Consider the following 10,270-nt stretch of genomic DNA (forward strand, 5'->3'; position numbering starts at 1 on the left):
GGATTTGAAAAAAAAATCAAATTTCAAAAAACATGGGTTATAGCCCATCGTTTTTTGAATTTTTTGAAAAAAGAAATTAACCTCGTTTTTCATCATTTTTGAACATGGGCTATAGCCCCTACCGTACGGCATACTATAGCACGCCGTTTTTCAACATTTTTGAGGATTTGAAAAAAAATTTTTTTTTAAAAAACATGGGTTATAGCCCATCGTTTTTTGAATTTTTGAAAAAAAAGTTAACCTCGTTTTTCATCATTTTTGAACATGGGCTATAGCCCCTACCGTACGGCATACTATAGCACGCCGTTTTTCATCATTTTTGAGGATTTAAAAAAAATTCAAAATTTCAAAAAACATGGGTTATAGCCCATCGTTTTTTTTAATTTTTTTTTTTTTTTTTTTAACCTCGTTTTTCATCATTTTTTAACATGGGCTATAGCCCCTACCGTACGGCATACTATAGCACGCCGTTTTTCATCATTTTTGAGGATTTGAAAAAAAATCTAAATTTCAAAAAACATGGGTTATAGCCCATCGTTTTTTGAATTAAAAAAAAAAAAAATTAACCTCGTTTTTTTTATTTTTGAACATGGGCTATAGCCCCTACCGTACGGCATACTATAGCACGCCGTTTTTCATCATTTTTGAGGATTTAAAAAAAATTCAAAATTTCAAAAAACATGGGTTATAGCCCATCGTTTTTTTTAATTTTTTTTTTTTTTTTTTTAACCTCGTTTTTCATCATTTTTTAACATGGGCTATAGCCCCTACCGTACGGCATACTATAGCACGCCGTTTTTCATCATTTTTGAGGATTTGAAAAAAAATCTAAATTTCAAAAAACATGGGTTATAGCCCATCGTTTTTTGAATTAAAAAAAAAAAAAATTAACCTCGTTTTTTTTATTTTTGAACATGGGCTATAGCCCCTACCGTACGGCATACTATAGCACGCCGTTTTTCATCATTTTTGAGGATTTGAAAAAAATTCAAAATTTCAAAAAACATGGGTTATAGCCCATCGTTTTTTGAATTTTTGAAAAAAGAAATTAACCTCGTTTTTCATCATTTTTGAACATGGGCTATAGCCCCTACCGTACGGCATACTATAGCACGCCGTTTTTCATCATTTTTGAGGATTTGAAAAAAATTCAAAATTTCCAAAAACATGGGTTATAGCCCATCGTTTTTTGAAAATTTGAAATTTCTTTTAACCTCGTTTTTCATCATTTTTGAACATGGGCTATAGCCCCTACCGTACGGCATACTATAGCACGCCGTTTTTCATCATTTTTGAGGATTTTAAAACATTTCAAAATTTCAAAAAACATGGGTTATAGTCCATCGTTTTTTGAATTTTTGAAAAAGAGAATTAACCTCGTTTTTCATCATTTTTGAACATGGGCTATAGCCCCTACGGTACGGCATACTATAGCACGCCGTTTTTCATCATTTTTGAGGATTTGAAAAAAAATCAAAAATAAAAAAAAACATGGGTTATAGCCCATCGTTTTTTTAATTTTTGGAAAAAAAATAACCTTGTTTTTCATCATTTTTGAACATGGGCTATAGCCCCTACCGTACGGCATACTATAGCACGCCATTTTTCGTCATTTTTGAGGATTTGAAAAAAAACATGGGTTATAGCCCATCGTTTTTTGAATTTTTGAAAAAAAAGTTAACCTCGTTTTTCATCATTTTTGAACATGGGCTATAGCCCCTACCGTACGGCATACTATAGCACGCCGTTTTTCATCATTTTTGAGGATTTGAAAAAAAATCTAAATTTCAAAAAACATGGGTTATAGCCCATCGTTTTTTGAATTTTTTAATTAATTTTTTTAACCTCGTTTTTCATCATTTTTTAACATGGGCTATAGCCCCTACCGTACGGCATACTATAGCACGCCGTTTTTCATCATTTTTGAGGATTTGAAAAAAAATCAAAATTTCAAAAACATGGGTTATAGCCCATCGTTTTTGGAATTTTTGAAAAAAACATTTAACCTCGTTTTTCATCATTTTTGAACATGGGCTATAGCCCCTACCATACGGCATACTATAGCACGCCATTTTTCATCATTTTTGAGGATTTGAAAAAAAATCTAAAATTAAAAAAAACATGGGTTATAGCCCATCGTTTTTTGAATTTTTGAAAAAAACATTTAACCTCGTTTTTCATCATTTTTGAACATGGGCTATAGCCCCTACGGTACGGCATACTATAGCACGCCATTTTTCATCATTTTTGAGGATTTGAAAAAAAATCTAAAATTAAAAAAAACATGGGTTATAGCCCATCGTTTTTTTAATTTTTGAAAAAAAGAATTAACCTCGTTTTTCATCATTTTTGAACATGGGCTATAGCCCCTACGGTACGGCATACTATAGCACGCCGTTTTTCATCATTTTTGAGGATTTGAAAAAAAATCAAAAATTTAAAAAAACATGGGTTATAGCCCATTGTTTTTTTAATTTTTGGAAAAACAATAACCTCGTTTTTCATCATTTTTGAACATGGGCTATAGCCCCTACCGTACGGCATACTATAGCACGCCGTTTTTCATCATTTTTGAGGATTTTAAAAAAATTAAAAAATTCAAAAAACATGGGTTATAGCCCATCGTTTTTAGAATTTTTGAAAAAAAAGTTAACCTCGTTTTTCATCATTTTTGAACATGGGCTATAGCCCCTACCGTACGGCATACTATAGCACGCCGTTTTTCATCATTTTTGAGGATTTGAAAAAAATTCAAAATTTCCAAAAACATGGGTTATAGCCCATCGTTTTTTGAAAATTTGAAATTTCTTTTAACCTTGTTTTTCATCATTTTTGAACATGGGCTATAGCCCCTACCGTACGGCATACTATAGCACGCCATTTTTCGTCATTTTTGAGGATTTAAAAAAAAAAACAAAAAAAACATGGGTTATAGCCCATCGTTTTTTGAATTTTTGAAAAAAAAGTTAACCTCGTTTTTCATCATTTTTGAACATGGGCTATAGCCCCTACCGTACGGCATACTATAGCACGCCGTTTTTCATCATTTTTGAGGATTTGAAAAAAATTCAAAATTTCAAAAAACATGGGTTATAGCCCATCGTTTTTTGAATTTTTGAAAAAAATAATTAACCTCGTTTTTCATCATTTTTGAACATGGGCTATAGCCCCTACCGTACGGCATACTCTAGCACGCCGTTTTTCATCCTTTTTGAGGATTTGAAAAAAAATAAAAATTTCAAAAACATGGGTTATAGCCCATCGTTTTTTGAATTTTTGAATTTCTTTTTAACCTCGTTTTTCATCATTTTTGAACATGGGCTATAGCCCCTACCGTACGGCATACTATAGCACGCCGTTTTCCATCATTTTTGAGGATTTGAAAAAAAAATCAAATTTCAAAAAACATGGGTTATAGCCCATCGTTTTTTGAATTTTTGAAAAAAGAAATTAACCTCGTTTTTCATCATTTTTGAACATGGGCTATAGCCCCTACCGTACGGCATACTATAGCACGCCGTTTTTCATCATTTTTGAGGATTTGAAAAAAATTCAAAATTTCCAAAAACATGGGTTATAGCCCATCGTTTTTTGAAATTTTGAAATTTCTTTTAACCTTGTTTTTCATCATTTTTGAACATGGGCTATAGCCCCTACCGTACGGCATACTATAGCACGCCATTTTTCGTCATTTTTGAGGATTTGAAAAAAAAAACAAAAAAAACATGGGTTATAGCCCATCGTTTTTTGAATTTTTGAAAAAAAAGTTAACCTCGTTTTTCATCATTTTTGAACATGGGCTATAGCCCCTACCGTACGGCATACTATAGCACGCCGTTTTTCATCATTTTTGAGGATTTGAAAAAAATTCAAAATTTCAAAAAACATGGGTTATAGTCCATCGTTTTTTGAATTTTTGAAAAAAATAATTAACCTCGTTTTTCATCATTTTTGAACATGGGCTATAGCCCCTACCGTACGGCATACTCTAGCACGCCGTTTTTCATCATTTTTGAGGATTTGAAAGAAAAAAAATCAAATTTCAAAAAACATGGGTTATAGCCCATCGTTTTTTGAATTTTTGAAAAAAGAAATTAACCTCGTTTTTCATCATTTTTGAACATGGGCTATAGCCCCTACCGTACGGCATACTATAGCACGCCGTTTTTCATCATTTTTGAGGATTTGAAAAAAATTCAAAATTTCCAAAAACATGGGTTATAGCCCATCGTTTTTTGAAATTTTGAAATTTCTTTTAACCTTGTTTTTCATCATTTTTGAACATGGGCTATAGCCCCTACCGTACGGCATACTATAGCACGCCATTTTTCGTCATTTTTGAGGATTTGAAAAAAAAAACAAAAAAAACATGGGTTATAGCCCATCGTTTTTTGAATTTTTGAAAAAAAAGTTAACCTCGTTTTTCATCATTTTTGAACATGGGCTATAGCCCCTACCGTACGGCATACTATAGCACGCCGTTTTTCATCATTTTTGAGGATTTGAAAAAAATTCAAAATTTCAAAAAACATGGGTTATAGTCCATCGTTTTTTGAATTTTTGAAAAAAATAATTAACCTCGTTTTTCATCATTTTTGAACATGGGCTATAGCCCCTACCGTACGGCATACTCTAGCACGCCGTTTTTCATCATTTTTGAGGATTTGAAAAAAATTCAAAATTTCAAAAACATGGGTTATAGCCCATCGTTTTTTGAATCTTTGAATTTCTTTTTAACCTCGTTTTTCATCATTTTTGAACATGGGCTATAGCCCCTACCGTACGGCATACTATAGCACGCCGTTTTCCATCATTTTTGAGGATTTGAAAAAAAAAATCAAATTTCAAAAAACATGGGTTATAGCCCATCGTTTTTTGAATTTTTGAAAAAAGAAATTAACCTCGTTTTTCATCATTTTTGAACATGGGCTATAGCCCCTACCGTACGGCATACTATAGCACGCCGTTTTTCATCATTTTTGAGGATTTGAAAAAAATTCAAAATTTCCAAAAACATGGGTTATAGCCCATCGTTTTTTGAAATTTTGAAATTTCTTTTAACCTTGTTTTTCATCATTTTTGAACATGGGCTATAGCCCCTACCGTACGGCATACTATAGCACGCCGTTTTTCATCATTTTTGAGGATTTGAAAAAAAATCAAAAATTTAAAAAAACATGGGTTATAGCCCATCGTTTTTTGAATTTTTGGAAAAAAAATAACCTTGTTTTTCATCATTTTTGAACATGGGCTATAGCCCCTACCGTACGGCATACTATAGCACGCCATTTTTCATCATTTTTGAGGATTTGAAAAAAAGAAAAAAAATTAAAAAAACATGGGTTATAGTCCATCGTTTTTTGAATTTTTGAAAAAAAGAATTAACCTCGTTTTTCATCATTTTTGAACATGGGCTATAGCCCCTACGGTACGGCATACTATAGCATGCCGTTTTTCATCATTTTTGAGGATTTGAAAAAAAATCAAAAATTAAAAAAACATGGGTTATAGCCCATCGTTTTTTGAAATTTTGAAAAAAAGAATTAACCTTGTTTTTCATCATTTTTGAACATGGGCTATAGCCCCTACCGTACGGCATACTATAGCACGCCATTTTTCGTCATTTTTGAGGATTTAAAAAAAAAAACAAAAAAAACATGGGTTATAGCCCATTGTTTTTTGAATTTTTGAAAAAAAAGTTAACCTCGTTTTTCATCATTTTTGAACATGGGCTATAGCCCCTACCGTACGGCATACTATAGCACGCCGTTTTTCATCATTTTTGAGGATTTGAAAAAAAATCAAAATTTAAAAAAACATGGGTTATAGTCCATCGTTTTTTGAATTTTTGAAAAAAAGAATTAACCTCGTTTTTCATCATTTTTGAACATGGGCTATAGCCCCTACCGTACGGCATACTATAGCACGCCGTTTTTCATCATTTTTGAGGATTTGAAAAAAAAATCAAAAATTAAAAAAAACATGGGTTATAGCCCATCGTTTTTTGAATTTTTGGAAAAAAAATAACCTCGTTTTTCATCATTTTTGAACATGGGCTATAGCCCCTACCGTACGGCATACTATAGCACGCCGTTTTTCATCATTTTTGAGGATTTTAAAAAAATTCAAAATTTCAAAAAACATGGGTTATAGCCCATCGTTTTTTGAAATTTTGAAATTTCTTTTAACCTTGTTTTTCATCATTTTTGAACATGGGCTATAGCCCCTACCGTACGGCATACTATAGCACGCCATTTTTCATCATTTTTGAGGATTTGAAAAAAAGAAAAAAAAAGAAAAAAACATGGGTTATAGTCCATCGTTTTTTGAATTTTTGAAAAAAAGAATTAACCTCGTTTTTCATCATTTTTGAACATGGGCTATAGCCCCTACGGTACGGCATACTATAGCATGCCGTTTTTCATCATTTTTGAGGATTTGAAAAAAAATCAAAAATTAAAAAAAACATGGGTTATAGCCCCTACCGTACGGCATACTATAGCACGCCGTTTTCCATCATTTTTGAGGATTTGAAAAAAAAAATCAAATTTCAAAAAACATGGGTTATAGCCCATCGTTTTTTGAATTTTTGAAAAAAGAAATTAACCTCGTTTTTCATCATTTTTGAACATGGGCTATAGCCCCTACCGTACGGCATACTATAGCACGCCGTTTTTCATCATTTTTGAGGATTTGAAAAAAATTCAAAATTTCCAAAAACATGGGTTATAGCCCATCGTTTTTTGAAAATTTGAAATTTCTTTTAACCTTGTTTTTCATCATTTTTGAACATGGGCTATAGCCCCTACCGTACGGCATACTATAGCACGCCATTTTTCGTCATTTTTGAGGATTTAAAAACAAAACAAAAAAAACATGGGTTATAGCCCATCGTTTTTTGAATTTTTGAAAAAAAGTTAACCTCGTTTTTCATCATTTTTGAACATGGGCTATAGCCCCTACGGTACGGCATACTATAGCACGCCGTTTTTCATCATTTTTGAGGATTTGAAAAAAAATCAAAAATTAAAAAAAACATGGGTTATAGCCCATTGTTTTTTTAATTTTTGGAAAAAAAATAACCTCGTTTTTCATCATTTTTGAACATGGGCTATAGCCCCTACCGTACGGCATACTATAGCACGCCGTTTTTCATCATTTTTGAGGATTTAAAAAAAATTAAAAAATTAAAAAAACATGGGTTATAGCCCATCGTTTTTAGAATTTTTGAAAAAAAAGTTAACCTCGTTTTTCATCATTTTTGAACATGGGCTATAGCCCCTACCGTACGGCATACTATAGCACGCCGTTTTTCATCATTTTTGAGGATTTGAAAAAAAATCTAAAATTCAAAAAACATGGGTTATAGCCCATCGTTTTTTGAATTTTTGAAAAAAAGAATTAACCTCATTTTTCATCATTTTTGAACATGGGCTATAGCCCCTACCGTACGGCATACTATAGCACGCCGTTTTCCATCATTTTTGAGGATTTGAAAAAAAAAATCAAATTTCAAAAAACATGGGTTATAGCCCATCGTTTTTTGAATTTTTGAAAAAAGAAATTAACCTCGTTTTTCATCATTTTTGAACATGGGCTATAGCCCCTACCGTACGGCATACTATAGCACGCCGTTTTTCATCATTTTTGAGGATTTGAAAAAAATTCAAAATTTCCAAAAACATGGGTTATAGCCCATCGTTTTTTGAAATTTTGAAATTTCTTTTAACCTTGTTTTTCATCATTTTTGAACATGGGCTATAGCCCCTACCGTACGGCATACTATAGCACGCCATTTTTCGTCATTTTTGAGGATTTAAAAAAAAAACAAAAAAAACATGGGTTATAGCCCATCGTTTTTTGAATTTTTGAAAAAAAGTTAACCTCGTTTTTCATCATTTTTGAACATGGGCTATAGCCCCTACGGTACGGCATACTATAGCACGCCGTTTTTCATCATTTTTGAGGATTTGAAAAAAAATCAAAAATTAAAAAAAACATGGGTTATAGCCCATTGTTTTTTGAATTTTTGGAAAAAAAATAACCTCGTTTTTCATCATTTTTGAACATGGGCTATAGCCCCTACCGTACGGCATACTATAGCACGCCGTTTTTCATCATTTTTGAGGATTTGAAAAAAATTCAAAATTTCCAAAAACATGGGTTATAGCCCATCGTTTTTTGAAATTTTGAAATTTCTTTTAACCTTGTTTTTCATCATTTTTGAACATGGGCTATAGCCCCTACCGTACGGCATACTATAGCACGCCATTTTTCGTCATTTTTGAGGATTTAAAAAAAAAACAAAAAAAACATGGGTTATAGCCCATCGTTTTTTGAATTTTTGAAAAAAAAGTTAACCTCGTTTTTCATCATTTTTGAACATGGGCTATAGCCCCTACGGTACGGCATACTATAGCACGCCGTTTTTCATCATTTTTGAGGATTTGAAAAAAAATCAAAATTTCAAAAAACATGGGTTATAGTCCATCGTTTTTTGAATTTTTGAAAAAAAGAATTAACCTCATTTTTCATCATTTTTGAACATGGGCTATAGCCCCTACCGTACGGCATACTATAGCACGCCGTTTTTCATCATTTTTGAGGATTTGAAAAAAAATCAAAAATTAAAAAAAACATGGGTTATAGCCCATTGTTTTTTTAATTTTTGGAAAAAAAATAACCTCGTTTTTCATCATTTTTGAACATGGGCTATAGCCCCTACCGTACGGCATACTATAGCACGCCGTTTTTCATCATTTTTGAGGATTTTAAAAAAATTAAAAAATTAAAAAAACATGGGTTATAGCCCATCGTTTTTAGAATTTAAAAAAAAAAAGTTAACCTCGTTTTTCATTATTTTTGAACATGGGCTATAGCCCCTACCGTACGGCATACTATAGCACGCCGTTTTCCATCATTTTTGAGGATTTGAAAAAAAAAATCAAATTTCAAAAAACATGGGTTATAGCCCATCGTTTTTTGAATTTTTGAAAAAAGAAATTAACCTCGTTTTTCATCATTTTTGAACATGGGCTATAGCCCCTACCGTACGGCATACTATAGCACGCCGTTTTTCATCATTTTTGAGGATTTGAAAAAAAAAAAAAAAAAAAAAAAACATGGGTTATAGCCTATCGTTTTTTTAATTTTTGAAATTTCTTTTAACCTTGTTTTTCATCATTTTTGAACATGGGCTATAGCCCCTACCGTACGGCATACTATAGCACGCCATTTTTCGTCATTTTTGAGGATTTAAAAAAAAAACTAAAAAAACATGGGTTATAGCCCATCGTTTTTTGAATTTTTGAAAAAAAAGTTAACCTCGTTTTTCATCATTTTTGAACATGGGCTATAGCCCCTACGGTACGGCATACTATAGCACGCCGTTTTTCATCATTTTTGAGGATTTGAAAAAAAAAAAAAAAAAAAAAAAACATGGGTTATAGCCCATCGTTTTTTTAATTTTTGGAAAAAAAATAACCTCGTTTTTCATCATTTTTGAACATGGGCTATAGCCCCTACCGTACAGCATACGATATAGCACGCCGTTTTTCATCATTTTTGAGGATTTGAAAAAAAAGTCTAAAATTCAAAAAACATGGGTTATAGCCCATCGTTTTTTGAATTTTTGAAAAAAAGAGTTAACCTCGTTTTTCATCATTTTTGAACATGGGCTATAGCCCCTACCGTACGGCATACTATAGCACGCCGTTTTTCATCATTTTTGAGGATTTGAAAAAAAATCAAAAATTAAAAAAAACATGGGTTATAGCCCATTGTTTTTTTAATTTTTGGAAAAAAAATAACCTCGTTTTTCATCATTTTTGAACATGGGCTATAGCCCCTACCGTACGGCATACTATAGCACGCCGTTTTTCATCATTTTTGAGGATTTTAAAAAAATTCAAAATTTCAAAAAACATGGGTTATAGCCCATCGTTTTTAGAATTTTTGAAAAAAAAGTTAACCTCGTTTTTCATCATTTTTGAACATGGGCTATAGCCCCTACCGTACGGCATACTATAGCACGCCGTTTTCCATCATTTTTGAGGATTTGAAAAAAATTCAAATTTAAAAAAAACATGGGTTATAGTCCATCGTTTTTTGAATTTTTGAAAAAAAGAATTAACCTCGTTTTTCATCATTTTTGAACATGGGCTATAGCCCCTACCGTACGGCATACTCTAGCACGCCGTTTTTCATCATTTTTGAGGATTTGAAAAAAATTCAACATTTCAAAAACATGGGTTATAGCCCATCGTTTTTG

The sequence above is a fragment of the Protomyctophum parallelum genome (assembly GCF_964188405.1).
Source record: "Protomyctophum parallelum genome assembly, chromosome: 6".
Taxonomy (NCBI): domain Eukaryota; kingdom Metazoa; phylum Chordata; class Actinopteri; order Myctophiformes; family Myctophidae; genus Protomyctophum; species Protomyctophum parallelum.